General features: G+C 47.2%; 1 protein-coding gene across 19 annotated transcripts in view; it reads right to left on the bottom strand.

Moving 5' to 3' along the window:
• Window positions 1-17,098, bottom strand: part of LOC144479160 (transcriptional enhancer factor TEF-5-like) — a 260,276-nt gene that overhangs the window by 176,210 nt on the left and 66,968 nt on the right. For 6 of the 19 annotated variants that reach the window (XM_078197726.1, XM_078197728.1, XM_078197738.1 and 3 more), the window contains exon 1: window positions 6,382-6,710. The exons of 12 other annotated variants lie outside the window; for them this stretch is intronic. The gene's annotated coding sequence lies outside the window, so the exon portion shown is untranslated. Of the gene's footprint in view, window positions 1-6,381; window positions 6,807-17,098 lie in introns of those variants that run through there. One more of the 19 variants, XM_078197745.1, reaches the window with a different exon arrangement.

The raw sequence follows: 17,098 nt of genomic DNA, 5'->3' as shown, positions 1-17,098 counted from the left end.
TGGCGGGAGCATCCGAAACCCTCAGGGCTAACTGCAATCTGGATCTCAGATATAAACTTACATTACAATAGTCTAAGCCCAGGCTGGCTATAGTCTAAAGTAGATAAAATGGCGAGAAAATACATAACTGAATCATAAACACAAGGCACCTGCAATAAGTTAACATGTTCACCACAAAAATCATAAGGTAAACAGTATTGCTAAAACAAAGTAAACTCCCTGCACTAAAGGTCAATAAAGCCACATGCCATCCTAACTTGGAAATATATTGCTGTTCCTTCACTGCCGCTGGGTCAAAAACTTGGGCGGCACGGTGGCACAGTGGTTAGCACTGCTGCTTCACAGCTCCAGGGTCCCGGGTTCGATTCCCGGCTCGGGTCACTGTCTGTGTGGAGTTTGCACATTCTCCTCGTGTCTGCGTGGGTTTCCTCCGGGTGCTCCGGTTTCCTCCCACAGTCCAAAGATGTGTGGGTTAGGTTGATTGGCCAGGTTAAAAAATTGCCCCTTAGAGTCCTGGGATGTGTAGGTTAGAGGGATTAGCGGGTAAAATATGTGGGGGTAGGGCCTGGGTGGGATTGTTGTCGGTGCAGGCTCGATGGGCTGAATGGTCTCCTTCTGCACTGTAAGGATTCTATGAATCTATGATTCTCGAGGGCAATTAGGGATTGGCAACAAGTGCTGGCATAGCCAGCGACACCCACATCCCATGAAAGAATAAAATAAATAAAGGCTGCATTGTAATGTAAGTTTATACCCAAAACTGAAATAATCAAAATCCTACAGCAGTATTTAAAAATGGAATTCCCCTCGTGTACTGGCCAACATTCATCCCTCAATTAACATCGCAGCAACACCATGACATTGCTGTTTGTGGGAGCTTGCTCTGCACACGTCAGCTGCTACATTTCCTGCACTACAACAGTGACTAGACTTCAAAAACTGCTTCACCGGTTCTAAGACACCTTTGGACATTCACAGATCAGGAAAGGGGTTCTACACAAACGCCCTTTTGTTCCTTCTTGGAAAAAGAACAAAAACAAATCAATCTTGGTATAGCCAGAAACGGGGAAGTTGCGGAAACAGACAGTTGGAAGATCAGATGAGAAAGAAGAAAGGAAAAGCGATTGATTAAAGCATGGGAGGATTAATAGAGTCCTAGATGTTAAAAGCTTTGAGTCCCTTTGTTTTATTTGTCTTGCTAAAAGCTGTATACAAACTTGCCCCAGGTAAGTTGGCAAGTGAAGCCTTACCCCTCTTATTTATGAAAGTATGAAAGAAGTGCTTCTGGATGCAAAGCACATCAGAAAGTGGGTAGAACACTCAGTGCTATCGCAAGACTGGAATCTAACCCCATTGGCAACAGAGTGCAGTATACAGTATCATCCAGAATAAGCACACTGGGCACAAGCTCCTGCTATCTGATGGGATTGTTCTTAAAATTACCAGCCTCCGGTATCTACTGTGATCGAGTCAAAAGCATTCTCACCTCAGTCACAAAGCTGTGGGTTCAAGTTCAGAAAATCTAGGCCGACCCTCCCTGGTGCGATACTGAGGGAGTGTTGCCTCGTCAGCGGTGCAGCTTTTGAATGAGACCTAAAACTCAGGCCCCTCGGATTGTTAAAAGATCCCACAGCCCTCTTCAAAGTATGGCTTTTTAACATTACAAAATGTCTCAAAACTCTTCACTGACTGGAAAAAGCTTCAGGACATCCCGAGGTTGTGACACAAGAGGCCTGCTGTTCAATGTTGGGTAGTGTGGCCTGCAATAAGTGTATCAGTTTGAAATCATGTTGTCTGGTGGAATTGTGGCAAAGCAGTAACGCCCATGCTATTCAAGAGCCTGGCTCTAAAAAAGGAAGTCGGTGGGCATTTGTTGGAAGGATCATGCCAAGGCCACATGTTCTTTAGGCATTTTCACATTGAATCCTCCAGCCTGAGAGTTCAAATCAATCATCAGGAAACCACAAACCCGCAACAGATACCCGTACACACGCTAAGCGGCACGGTAGCACAGTGGTTAGCACTGCTGCTTCACAGCTCCAGGGTCCCGGGTTCGATTCCCGGCTCGGGTCACTGTCTGTGTGGAGTTTGCACATTCTCCTCGTGTCTGCGTGGGTTTCCTCCGGGTGCTCCGGTTTCCTCCCACAGTCCAAAGATGTGCGGGTTAGGTTGATTGGCCAGGTTAAAAAAAAAAATTGCCCCTTGGAGTCCTGAGATGCGTAAGTTAGAGGAATTAGTGGGTAAAATATGTGGGGGTAGGGCCTGGGTGGGATTGTGGTCGGTGCAGACTCGATGGGCCGAATGGCCTCCTTCTGCACTGTAGGGTTTCTATGATTTCATTCTATGAAACGCAAACAGCCAATCGCAGGTGATGCCGTTTGTTGAGATTCTCCACCCCGGGATCACACTGTGTAACTGTACAGAATGGAATCTAAACGTTTCAGGATGCTGACAGGTGGACCAAATGGAGGAAGGAAAATGGTCTGACTGAGAACACATTGAACTGCGATGCGGTGAATTCCATCAACAAGGCATAATGAGTGATCCACCACAGCAATGTCCTTTCTGGAGACTCAATGGTTAAGGAGGAGTTGTACAGGGTCCATTCCACTGGCCATAGCATCACACGCTCCTTACTGGTGTCTGACCAGAACAAATTATCTGGCCAATGAGTGGCTTCTGGGATCTTGCTGTGCTTAAACTGCTTCACCGTATTCCGCCAACAAAACAATGGTGACTAGACAAACATCCTGATTGTTCAAACTTGTTTTTTTTCGTACTGAAAAAATGGCGCAAACAATCTTGAGACGCGACAAGAAGCATCAATGTCTTCAAATATGGGAGAGGGGGGACAAAAACAGGCTTCTCACTCGGATTGTTCCAGTGACAAATGGCACTCATGTGAGCGAGGGAGATTGAACAGCGGCATATTGAGCTCTGCACAAAGCCCAAGTAACCAAACAGCCTCCCATCTAGCCCGGTAGATGCAACAATAGCCTGACCGTACCTTGAACATGGCAAACTGCCCCATTGCGCAAAAACTGCCAATGCACCAAAGCAAAAGGCTTCAGGACAAGGGCTTAGACAATTTGGCCAAAGGGGTGGCTTTTAGTGTGCGGATGAGAAGCGGAAAGGTTAGGGCCTAAACACCTGGAGACATGGCCACCAACGGTTGGAGAAACAAAGGGTGGGATTTTCCGTCCGCGCTCGCCCACAAAACCGGAAAATCCCACCCAAGGTCAACGGACCGTTGCACGGTTCTGTCCCTCCCTCTAGATTCCAATGGCGGGCAGGAAGGCAAGATTCCATACAAAATATTGGAGGTACAGGAGTCCAAAGCTGGAAGAACGGAAAGTCGTTGAAGGGCTGCAGGAATGGCTGGAGTGACAGAGATTGGGAAGGGCAAGGTAATTAGCTACTTGGGGGAAGCACAGCAGAGAGGCTACCTTAGGAGTGGAGAACAAGTTAAGGTTTCGTTGGCTCAATATTACAGCCTGGCAGCTACCAGAAAGTCAAATATTGCCCCAGTAATCCTCCCCAATCTGTCATTCTGTGATATTCATAGGCTGCGGCATTTGTCACACAGTATCACTAGCTATGAACATGTAGTTTACTGTCAAACCAGCTGATAACATTTCATAAGTCACTCATCCTTTGAGTACATATCATGCAATGCCATCATTATACTTTCCCAATGTACCCCAGACCATAAACACATATAGCTCATGAAATAAAAAGGCAAATAGCAGCATGGATATGCAATTGGCTGAGTGGCAGGAAATACGGAGTATTTGCTAATGGGCTTTTCTTGGGCTGGAAGAAGGTTTATTGTGGAGTTCCCCAAGCATCAATGTTGTGACCCTTTCCCTTCCTAATTTATACTAATGACCTAGACCTCAGTGTTCAGGGCACAAATTTCAAAATTTGCAGATGATACCAAACCAGGAAGTATTGTAGACTGTGAGGAGAATAGTGAGCATAGACAAGTAGGTGGAATGGGCGGGCAGGGTTGGATGGAGATGGAGTTCAATGCGGAGAAATGTGAAGTGACTCATTTTGAAAGGAAGAACATGGAGAGACTATAAAATAAAGGGTACAATTCTAAACTGGGTGCAGGAGCAGAGGGACCTGGCTGTATCTGTGCATAAATCATTGAAGGGGGCAGGCCAGGTTGAGACAGCGGCTAATAAAGCATGCAGCATCAAGGCTTTATTTATAGGGGCACGGCGTATAAGAGCAAAAAGGTTATGTTGAACTTGTATCCGCCCAGATGTGGCGGTGGGTGGCTCAAGTGGCATCTGTCCCACCAACCAGACTGGCAAGATCCTGCGCCACATTCAGCACTCGGAACCTCATTAATTACGCCCTCCAACTCTCCTGGCACGCAGTCAGCTGCTTCACCCGCCTGTCCTCAGCTGCTGGGTTTGAGGTCCCAGTGCCACATTTAAACACCAGTCCAGCACACTCGCATCACTCTCTCCAGCCCACCTGACTTCACCAGACCGTGCAGAGTGTCAACAACCCAGGGGGAAAAGGCTAGCAGCTTCAAGTCAAAGCCTGTTCCGCAATTCAACCACCCTCCCCCATCACCTGAGAGACACCCCAAGCTCCACTTGGGCCTCTACCCAGTGTCTGGGGCCTTTGATTTATTATCCCCCTCCCCCGCGTTTGAGCTTTTCATGTAGCTTTGTCAGGATCCAACTTCCCTCCCCTGGGTCTTCCCTCGGTCTTCCATTATGAGCTCTCACACTCGCCCCTCTTTCCACATTGTCCCCAATGCCTTGGCGAGGCCCTGTGCACGCCACTCTTTAGCAATCGGATCCGAAGCCGATGTGATACAGGATTGGGAGGCCTGATGAGATACCGGCAGGCAGCTGTTTTAATTATCATTTGCGCAATGCAAATGGTGCTGGCGCCACCCGTAAGCAGGATGAGCGACGTTTTAGGTCTCCGAGATTCACCGCACTCGCCTGCCATCAAATCCACCATTGGCAGATTGGGAAACTCCCACCCTTAAACTCAGCCCCATCTAATTTTGGACATCACAGTTTAGGAACAACGTGAAGGTATTGGAGAGAGTGTGCAGAAAATATTCACAGCAATGGTTCCAGGTGTGAGGAACTTCAATTCTGAAGGGAGTTTGGAGAAGTTAGGAGTGTTTGGTTTCCTTGGAGAAGAGAAGACTGGGAGGAAATTGGATTCAAAATCATCAGGGGTCAGGACAGAATAGAGAGGGAGAAACTGTTCCCACTCAGGAAAGGATCGAGAACCAGACGGCACAGCTTCAAAGCAATTGGCAAAAAAAAAGGGTAATAGCAACATGAGGAAAACCTTTTCACACAGCGAGTGGTTAGGGTTTGGCAAGCACTGTCTGGGAGTGTGGTGGAGGCAAGTTCAATCAAGACATCCAAAGTTATCTGGAAAGGGAGAATGTGCAGGGTCGCTGGGAGAAGACGAGGGAATGGCACAAAGTGAATTTGCAGAGAGCCGGTACAGACTCAATGGGCCAAATGGTCTCCTTCTGTGCTGCAACAATTGTTATTCTGAGAGGAGGTAGAGAGAAGGGGGGGTGGAAGGGGGAGCGTGGGTGGTGAGAGAGAGAGAGAGAGAGAGCACACAAGAGAAAGAGAGAGAGAGAGCACGAGAGGGGGGGGGGAGAGAGCACGAGAGCAAGAGAGGGAAGAGGGAAAGAAAAACAGACGATGGGAAAGAGGAGAGACAGAAAAAAAACAACACGCCGGTGAACTCACGGATCGTCCCAAGGTTGACGTTAGTTGTAAACGGTTGTACAATACCTGATCTGGGATGGTTTAGAAGCTGAGTGTGCAATATTGGCGCACATTCCAATTCCCAGCACACATTCCAATTATGTTGATAATGTCAAAACTGCAAGAACCTGCCTCGCTACCAAATTAAACTCGCTGTGTGAAAGTTTGACTCAGTTGTTTAGATTTGCATAGCCAGTCAAACGCCCTCTACACAATATAGATAACCAGGTTTGGGAAAAGGCAAATTCCCCTTACCTAACTGAATATATCAAATCGAAACGGAGGGAAGCTCAGCTGTAATGAGGCACTGAAGTGATACAAAGGCAATAAATCATTGCTATATAATAAAAATAATCTTTGCAAACTAATCATGTCAACAGAAGTAAACTGCAGTGTTTCTGACAGAGTTCACTGGGAAACAAATGGTCCCACTAGCCTCGGTTTAGATACCTGATCAGGAATTGTTTACTGCTCAAGGCATTTTCTGGTTTACATGCATCATTAATTATTTTTTTCTCTAAAACGAGGAGTATTTCACGCACATCATGACAACATGCACCCCCCCCCCCCACACACACAAACACACAGACACACACACAGGTCCAGACCACACCTTTACAGCGTTGAACAGTCCCATCAGTGGGAGCTTCTCTTTGGACCGGTGATTCCTGACTGGAAGAGGTCCTCCCCAGTGTCCCAGGACACAGAGGTGTTCACGAATAGTTCGGAGGGGTCGGGACAGAACCAAAGAGAAGACCGTCAAAGACCCACCAGGCCAAGAGCCAGGAGGGACGGCCTCGGAAAACCGAGAGGTAGAAATCAGCAAGGTGGAGTCAGGGGAGAAGTCGTACGAAAGAGTCGCAAATCCGTTTGAAGTTGGAGGAGAAACCACCCAGAGAGAAAGATTAAACTGCCTTCTTGCTTGGTGCTCCCCTCTGAATCGGCAGGACATGGAATGTTCCGAGGGGTCAACAGTTGCAGTGTTGGGGTCAGGCTCCACACGTTCGTTGGGAATGTTGCATGTGTATATTTGAAAGTGTCGATGCCAGAATAGTCATCCAGTTATAAAATGTCAGCTTGTGAACTTAAAGGTGGCCCTCCATTGGTCGGGAATGACCTAATGATTTATAAATATCATCTCGCTTTCCTCCCCCACCCCCCGCCACGCCACCTACCCAAACAAAATATTGTAATCCATCTCCATTTCTCCAAATAGATAACAAACAGCAGCTTAATAGGAGGCCTACATGGCCTTGGCATTCTCCGCACATAGCTGCTATATTCTTTCACACTAGAGCTGGGTTTCCCCCTCGCTGCACAGCTCTTGTGAATCCACAGTGGAGATTTAGGCCTGAAGCCTGCCATCTCACTTCCTGCCCGGGTGACACCCGGGACTTTCTGGACTCGTGCCCAACTCCAGGGCAGAGTGCAGAGCTCAGGGCTGACACTCCATTGCAGTGCCTTGCCCGTGGGGAGGGGGGGCGAAGGTGGCTTTCGAATGAGGTGTTGAAACGAGGCCCCATCCCTCCTTTTTCAGAGGACCCGCGGCATTTTCCTGAGTTCTCCCCGGTGTCCTGGCCAATACTTTCCCCCTTTACAATACCCCAGTAACATGACGATCCGGTCATTAGCACATCGCTGATTGGGAGTTGGCCGTGGAAACACTGACTGCTGCGTTTCCTCCATTGCAACACTGACTCCACTCAAAAATACTGCACTGCACCCCAGGGTGTCCTTACATTGTGACGGTTGCCAGATTTCAAATCCAGCGGGATCACAAAACAGTCACATGACTGACGGGCAGGGCAGAGCGTGCCGCAGTAGTCAGCAAGTCTTAAAGACAAGATCACTGGCACAGTCATTGGGGCAACCGCACGGTATGTCACCAGGTCGTCTAGATCAAGAACATCCCAGTCCAATCCTGTGCAAGATGTGAACAAGAGGGGCCACTGCTGGTACGCATACAAGTCCGTCTGTTACAAAACTCAGATGTCATAGAATCCCTACAGTTCAGAAGGAGGCCATTCGGCCTTGCATCAAGTTTGCACCAACAATCCCACCCAAGCCCTATCCTTGTAACCCACGTAATCCCCTTAACACCAAGAGGAAATCCCGCCCAAACCTGTTCCCCGTAACCCCAAGTATTTACCTCGCCAATCCCCCTAACCTCCACATCTTGGAACAAGAAGGGGCCTCGAGTGAAGTTAAAGGTTTTTGCAAGATGAAGAAAGGGAATAAAAGGGAAGATTCTTTTGCATATATCCACCTTTGGAATTCTGTAATCTAAAGATTCTGCATTCAGGAGCATTCCCGTTGCACCCAATGTCTTAATTAGACCAAAGCATTAGCCAGTGAAAGTAGCAATAGTTGCCCTTTTGTGGAGTGAGCTGGATGTTCCTGTCGCCTACATTTATACATCAATCTCTTCGAAGGTGGCCTAAACAAACACCTGATGAGATGAAGTCAAGACAGGCATCAGTCAGCTGCTTTGTTTCAAGGCGTGTAAGCATACAACTTATACTGACCAGAGCTTCTCAATGAAGGAAAACAGGGTAACAGATAAAATCAGTTAGTTCAAACTGAACAGACTTGCCTTAGAACCATAGAATCCCCCAGTGCAGAAAGCAGCTAATCGGCCCGTGGAGTCTGCATCAACTCTCCGAAAGAGCATCTTACCCAGGCCTACCACCCCATCCGTGTAACCCCGGGCATTTACCACGGCCAATCCACCTAACCAGCATATCTTTCGGACTGTGGGAGGAAACCCACACAGACATGGGGAGAATGTGCAAACCCCACAAATCACCCAAGGCTGGAATGGAACCCGGGTCCCTGGCACTGAGAGGCAGCAGTGCTAACCATTGTGCTGCCCATTACATAATAACATAAAATAACAAGTATAAGGTGCTGCTCCACATCAGTGAGTCTTCTTGTTGGACATAAACAAAGGAAACTTCAACCAATCTTCTTCACCTTGGGCTCGAGAAAAAGCTTAGCTGGGCCTGGCTGAGAGAGACATCTCTCTAAATCCTGAAATAGCTGAATTTTACCCTGTCACCACGGTAGAAACTAATGGCTTGAGAAATGCCAGACAGAGAAGACCAAGGAAAAAGTTAGAACGTGGCTGTGGAATTGCTCAGTGAAAACTTGCCTGAATATTCACATCACTACATCTGTGCAACCTCTGCCACAAAGGGATCCGGAAACTGGCCAACACGATGAGTGAGAGAGGTTCCAGCCTCAGCACTGACGCTGGTGCAGAGTGGAGAAGGAGACAAATCATAACAAATCGGTGTGAAAAAGCCTAAAGGTCAGACTGGCCGCTCCCAGAAACCTCTCTACAAACTGCGAGGCTTCAAATCACATCAACATATTGACACTACTGACAGCCTTCTTTGTGCCTGATGTCAAGACATGGCCACACTGCTCTCCAATTTCCTCACTGTAATATTGTTAGTTCATAAAGAGACCCTTGGAATTTCCCCAATGTCTGCTTCATGACTGACAGCTTTCATTTGGCTGGGAATGTTTGACGTTTCATTGCTATCTATCAAACACCGAGAAATATGGTAGTCCTCAGGCTTCGATGTCTGCAACACAGTAAAAGGCCCTTCAGCCCAGCATGCCTCACCAGCCAAAGATAAACCCAACTATTCTAATCCCGTGTTCCAGCACTTGGCCCATAGCCTCGTGTGCCTTGGCATCGCAAGTGCACATCTCTAAATAATTCTTCAATGTTATGAGGGCCTCTGCCTCCACCATTCTTTCAGGCAGAGTTCCAGACACCCAACACCCTTTGGGTGAAAAAGTTTTTCCTCACATCCCCGTGAAATCTCCTGCCCCTTGCCCTAAATCTATGCCCGCTGGTCACTAATCTCACGTGTACCTGCACGCGTACCAGCACTGGCCCCTCTGGCTCACATCTTACACAGGATTGGACTGGGATGTTTCTGATCTGGGCAACCTGGTGGTATACCATGCGGTTGCCCCAATGACTGTTTCTTCCTGATGACTCTACCTGGGCCCACCATCCTCAATCCGCCCATTCCACCATCTCAATCATGTCCCCCCTCAGTCGTCTCAGCTCCAAGGAAAATACATATTCCAAAAAGGACTACAAAGGTTTGACTCTAATGACTAGCATCATGCCCAATGTTCTAAGCTTCACCCTCTAACAGGCAATGGGGGTATCCAGCAGCATGCTTCCCTTGAACCTTTAGAACTTATTGCTTCAAAATTGGGTTGTGTTTGAAGCAGAGCGCAGTTTGGGTACAGCCAGGCTGGCAGCAGAGTCAGGGCAAATTGGCCATTGATTACCGGTGAGGTGGGAGGCAACAGTCACAGCCCCCGAGACTGCTCGACAATCATGAGGAGGCAGCAAAATTAGATGGGTGAGGGCGGAGGAGAAGCAGAGACCCATAATCTGAGTCTCCCTCACGCTTCAGTCAAAAGGAGAGCCCACCAATTCAGATTAGAGCCTTCACTTTCTGGGTCTCTCCTCCCCCTGCCAAAAGGGGTTGTGTTGGGCCCTTTGGCCTTTCGAAGTTGCTTTGCCACTCAATGAATTTATCCGCTACTTCAACTCCATAGAACCCTACAGTGCAGAAGAGGCCATTCAGCCCATCAAGTTCGCACCGACCCTCCGTAAGAGCACCCTACGCCTAGGCCCAATCCCCCGCCCTATCTCCATAACCCTGTGCATTCACCCAACCTTCACATCTTTGTACTGTTGGAGGAAACCGGAGCATCCGGAGGAAACCCACACAGACACGAGGAGAATGTGCAAACTCCACACAGTCACCCAAGGCCGGAATTGTTTCTCCTTAACTCTGTGAGGCAACACTGAGCCATTGTGCCGTCCCTGTACCGATCTTCCTGTACTATCCCCATATCCCTTAAGTCACTCAGGGACCCAAAAATCTATTGGCCTCTTACTCGAATACACTGAAAGACAAAGCAGCCACAGCCCACTGGGGAACCACCCTTTGAAATAACTGCAGCAAGATTCCCGTATTGCTGTATTCCAACCCATCGGACCGAAAGGCCAACGAGCCATTTGCCTTCCTAACTGCTCGTTCATGGTGTAGATTCCTGTACATACATTCAGGTTCCTCCAAATACCAACAGTTACCAGTCTCCCACCATTTAAAAATGTTTTTCTATTTTTCATATATACAAAAATGGATACTTTCGCATTTTCCCATGTGATATTCCGCCTGCCATCTGGTAAAAGTGGTAAAAACGGAATCTAAAATAAAACAGCATGGCTTAGAAATAACAGATTCTGTCGAGCACCACAAGCACTGAGTAGAGACAACCCTGCCCAGATTCCCATACTTTCTCCGATAGATTGATACACGGTCATCGCCCCCCCACCCCCAACAACAGAATGCCTCCTTTATTCCCTCCCTCATTTTGATACCCACTTGAATGGGCAGACAAGATCTCAGCTCACAAGTCTGAACACGACCTGGGGGCAGGGGTGGGGTGGGTTGGGGTGAGGGGGGGGGGGGTTCAGCGCCCCAGCACAGTGTCTGCAGGAGAACAGGATAGAGAAAAAACACTGCACTAAGTCAGCCCAAAATATCTAGAAGTCGTCGCACTTTAACATGCTGACTTAACTATGAGTTTTGCCAAAACAGCCACGGATGTCTAGACAGGCGAAAGTTTTCTCAAGATGTTTCATGCCAATTGGAGGTGAGCTTTTAACAAGAAAAAGCAAACATTTGAGGGCTGAATGCGTTGTGTGGAGGTGTGGGCGGTGAATAACTTTCAGCTGTTGTAGGGTTTACCTCAACCCCATCTACTTATCCAAAAGTTAAATATTGCGGATGCTGGAAATCAGAAACTGAAACAAAGTGTTGGAAACACTCAGCAGTTGAGACAGCATCAATGGAGAGAGAAAGACAGAGTTAACTTCTCAGGTCAATGATCTTCCATCTAACAGATGCACCATAGAAAGCAGTCTTTCCGGATGTATCACAGCTTGGTATGGCTCCTGCTCTGCCCAAGACCTCAAGCAACTACAAAAGGTCATGAATGTAGCCCAATCCATCACTCAAACCTCCCATCCATTGACTCTCTCTACACTTCCCGCTGTCTCGGAAAAGCAGCCAGCATAATCAAGGACCCCACGCACCCCAGACATTCTCTCTTCCACCCTCTTCCTTCGGGAGAAAGATACAAAAGTCTGAGGTCACGCAGCAACCGACTCAAGAACAGCTCCTTCCCTGCTGCCATCACACTTTTGAATGGACTTGCCTTACATTAAGTGAACTTTCTCTACACCCTAGCTATGACTACATTCTGCACTCTCTCCTTCCCTATGAACGGTATGCTTTGCCTGTATAGCGCGCAAGAAACAATACTTTTCACTGTATACTAATACATGTGACAATAATAAATCAAATCAAAAACCTTCCGTCAGAGCGCTGATGTAGCTCGATCAGCTGAACTTTTCCAACATTTTCTGTTTTTACCTCCCACATTTATTTATCCTTCAACAGTGAGCCAAGTCACGCAATTGGCTGCTTTTCACCACCTCACTATACAATTTGAATAAAGCTCTTGACACCCTCCTGGCGCACCTCAGGTACCAGTATCCCATGGGCAGTGCCACTCAAATGGTGTATGGGTCGACTCAACAACATACTGGGGGTTATCACCACTGGCCAGAAGCTGAACTGGACTGGTCAAATAAATACAGTGGTTACAAGGGCAGGTAGGAATCTTGCATTGAGCAGCTCATCTCCTAGCTCCCCAAAGTCTGTCCACCATCTACAAGCCACAAGGAGTGTGATAGAATACTTTCCACTTGCCTGGATGAGTGCAGCTCCAACAACACTCAAGAAGCTTGATATCATCCAGGACAAAGCAGTCCACTTGATTGGCACCCCTTCCACAAGCATTCAATCTCCCCACCAACGTACAGTGCCAGCACTGTGTACAATGTATAAAATGCACAGCAGGAACTTACCAAAGTTCCTTAGGCAGCACCTTCCAAATCCACAACCATATAGAAGGACAAGGGCAGCAGATACCTGGGAACACCAACACCTAAGGTTCCCCTCCAAGTCACTCATCATCCTGACTTGGAAATAGATCACCGTTCCTTCACTGTCACTGGGTCAAAATCCTGGAACTCCTTCCCTAACAGCACGGTGGATGTACCTACATTTTGGGAAATGCAGCAGTTCAAGAGGGCAGCTACCTTCTCCAGGGCAATTATGGCTGGGCAATAAATGCTGGCCTCGCCAGTGACGCCACATCCTATCAATGGATTTTTAAAAAGTCAAAAATACTGCAAAGTTGGGGGATTTTCACAGTTAGGGGATTCTCATAGTAACTTCACTGTGGTGTTAATGTAAGCCTACATGTGACTAATAAATAAATTTTACTTTAACTTTAAAGCTTCAATTCTTTTGCCAGTGAGGAACAATCTTACATGGAGAAGAAAGATTATTTCCAAGACAGGTTTTGAATTGATTTGGGATTTTATGATGGATTTTCACCATTCAATGCACAGTCACATGTGCTGACATGGTGAGAAATGTGTAGGCCTCACAGCAGAAAGGACAATGCAATCATTTAGTTTCATCTATTTCCTTCCTCTCCCAGTTCAATTTGTAATCCCAAGATTACAACCAGATTAACACCAACAGTTAATAAGAAAAGCAGTAAGTTATGGCCGCTCTTTCACTTTCTCCTGCTGCGACAGGGTCGGACTATTGTCTGGTACCTCCGCCATGTTTCATCTCTGGGAAAGATGAAGATATTCAGCCAAAACTGGCTTCATGGGCCGAGATTCTTGCCAGAGATGGAAAAAGGGGTCACCTATTAACCTGGGATCCTGCGCCTGTCTGATGGATACTAATCTCTGGCACAGGATCCCATGAACATCAAGGACAACTGCATTCCCTCTCTGCGGAATGCTCTGGAAGGAATGGTGGGGGCGGGGCAATGGGACTAACAGAGTTGGCCTTGCAGAGAGCTGGCATGGATGCAAAGGGCTGAAGTCACCTCCTCCTGTATTGTAAATATTCTATTATTGTAGGATTCTCCTGCTATAGTGACCGAGTAGTGAATTCGATGCAGACCAGAGTCTCAACTTTGGGCTTTCTGCAGATGGAGATGGTTAATGTTAACCAATTATCTCAACCTAACTGACCTCTCCATTGTGACAGATTACATTCAGCATGGTCCACCGCAGTCTCAGCGGTATCCTCCATCACATCCCCTAAGCCATTGGCAATTCTATCTCTTGCCTTTTGCCTGGATTCACCCTCATCACAGAATACACTTTTTGTAAATAACTTTTTAAACTTTCAAGTGACCTCTTTTTGGAGCCCTCAGCTGCAGTGACGGGTTCAACCACAAACACCTGCCCAAGGTCATAAGAAATAAGAGCAGGAATCGACCTTACAGCCCCCTCGGTTCTGCTCCGCCATTCAACATGATCAGGGCGGATCTTGGATGCCAGCTCTACTCTCCCACCTGCTCCTCATTTCCCGCAAATCCCCAAGAGACCAAAAATCTTTCCCTCAGCCTTAAATACATTCAACAATGGAGTGTCCACAACTCTCTGATCCAGAATTCTAAAGAGTTGCAACCCCGAGTGAAGAAATCTCTCATCTCCGTCCTAAATAAATCCCCCCCACTTATCCTAATGGTGTGCCCAATCCCCAACCAGTGGAAATGTTCCCCCAGTGTGAACCTTGCTCAATTCAATGAGATTCTCTCTCTCTTCTAAACCCCAGAGTAAAGACCTCTCATAATGGGACAACCCTCTCATCCCAGTAGGCAATAAATACTGGCCTTGCCAGTGACACTTGACATACCAAAGAATGACGGCTGGATGCCAACCAATTCAGCAATTCGGGGCATCATAATTGGGCCCTTTGATTTGATTTATTATTGTCACAAGTATTGGGATACAGGGAAAAGTATTGCTTCTTGCACGCTATACAGACAAAACATACCGTTTATAGAATACACAAGGGAGAAGAAAAGTAGAGGATGCAGAATGGAGTGTTACAGTCATAGCTAGGGTGTAGAGGAAGATCAACTTAATATAAGGTAGGTCTATTCAAAAGTCTGATGGCAGCAGGGAAGAAGCTGTTCTCGAGTCGGTTGGCATGTGACCTCAGACTTTTGTATCTTTTTCCCAATGGAAGAAGAGAGAATGTCCGGGATGTGTGGGGTCCTTGATCATGCTGGCTGCTTTTCCGAGGCAGCGGTAAGTGTAAACAGTGTCAATGGGTGGGAGGCTGGTTTGCGTGATGGATTGGGTTACGTTCACGACCCTTTGTAGTTTCTTGCGGACTTGGTCAGAGAGCAGGGGCCATACCAAGCTGTGATACATCCAGAAAGGATGCTTTCCGTGTTGCATCTGTAAACATTGGTGAGAATCGTAGTGGACATGCCGAATTTCCTTAGCCTCCTGAGGAAGTAGAGGTGTTGGTGGGCTTTCTTAACTGTAGTGTTGGTACGGAGGAACCAGGACAGGTTGTTGGTGATCTGGACACCTAAAACCTTCAAGCTCTCGGCCGTGTCCACTTCATCCCCATTGATGTAGACAGGGGCATGTCCTCCACTACACTTCCTGAAGTCAATGACAATCTCTTTCGTTTTACTGAAATTTGGACGACAATATAAAAACAAATGTATGAACAGGCTGTGTTTGACTAAGGTGTCCCCAGTGTCTAAGGAAGGTCATAAGTGCAGATTGACCCCAGGGATTTGATAGGGAGGTGCTGGTGGAAACATGCCACAACACAAGTCAATGTCGCCTGGAAAGGAGGGGAGATATTGGAAAAATAACCAGTGTGAATATAGCAGCACAGTGTGCATGGCTGCACTTGCCGTTATTCTTGGCATCTGTTAGCTGTTCAGGTTGGAACTCAGATTTATACAACTTCTTTTGAAAAAGAAAATCAAGCTTCCTTTTTTTAACCTTTCTGCCAAGTTGAGTTCTGATCTCCAAATGGAGCTTTAATTAATGGGGGAAGAGTCATTGTCTATATTTAAGGCTGAGATAGATGGATTTTCAATCCGTAAGGAAATGGTGATCTGGACCCGGTAATGGTGATCTGGGCGGCACGGTAGCACAGTGGTTAGCACTGCTGCTTCACAGCTCCAGGGACCTGGGTTCGATTCCCGGCTTGGGTCACTGTCTGTGTGGAGTTTGCACATTCTCCTCGTGTCTGCGTGGGTTTCCTCCGGGTGCTCCGGTTTCCTCCCACAGTCCAAAGATGTGCGGGTTAGGTTGATTGGCCATGCTAAAATTGCCCCTTAGTGGCCTGGGATGCATAGGTTAGAGGGATTAGTGGGTAAATATGTAGGGATATGGGGGTAGGGCATGGGTGGGATTGTGGTCGGTGCAGACCCGATGGGCCAAATGGCCTCTTTCTGCACTGTAGGGTTTCTATGTTTCTATAAAATCAAGGGTTACTGGGAAGGGCAGGAAAGTGGACGTGAGGAATGTCAGATTAGCCATGAACCTGTTGATTTATTATTGTCACATGTATTAGCATACAGTGAACAGTATTGTTTCTTGCACGTTATACAGACAAAGCATACCATTTGTAGAGAAGGAAAGGAGAGAGTGCAGAATGTGTTATAGTCATAGTTAGGGTGTAGAGAAAGATCAACTTAATACAAGGTAAGTCCATTCAAAAGTCTGATGGCAGCAGGGAAGAAGGTGTTCTTGAGTCGGTTGGTATGTGACCTCAGACTTTTGTATCTTTTTTCCCTGATGGAAGGAAGGTGGAAGAGAGAATGTCCAGGATACGTGGGGTCCTGAATTATGCTGGCTGCTTTTCCGAGGTGGCAGGGAGTGTAGACAGAGTCAATGGATGGGAGGCTGGTTTGAGTGATGGATTGGGCTACATTCACGATCTTTTGTAATTTCTTGCAGTCTTGGGCAGAGCAGGAGCCATACCAAGCTGTGATACAACCAGAAAGAACGCTTTCTATGGTGCATCTGTAAAAATTGGACAGAGTAGTAGCTGACGTGCCAAATTTCCTTAGCATTCTGAGAAAGTAGAGGCGTTGGTGGGCTTTCTTAACTATAGCGTCGGCATGGAGGGGACCAGGACAGGTTGTTGGTGATCTGGATACCTAAAAACCTGAAGCTCTCGACCCTTTCTACTTCATCCCCATTGATGTAGACAGGGGCATGTTCTCCTTTACGCTTCCTGAAGTCGATGACAACCTCCTTCGTTTTGTTGACATTGAGAGAGAGATTATTGTTGCCGCACCAGTTCACCAGATTCTCTATCTCATTCCTGTACTCTGTCTCGTCATTGTTTGAGATCCGACCCACTACGGTG

Source organism: Mustelus asterias, chromosome 25 (assembly GCF_964213995.1).
Source record: "Mustelus asterias chromosome 25, sMusAst1.hap1.1, whole genome shotgun sequence".
NCBI classification, from domain to species: Eukaryota; Metazoa; Chordata; class Chondrichthyes; order Carcharhiniformes; family Triakidae; genus Mustelus; species Mustelus asterias.
Note: the sequence above shows the minus strand (reverse complement) of the source record. Positions and strands in the feature narration are given on the sequence as shown.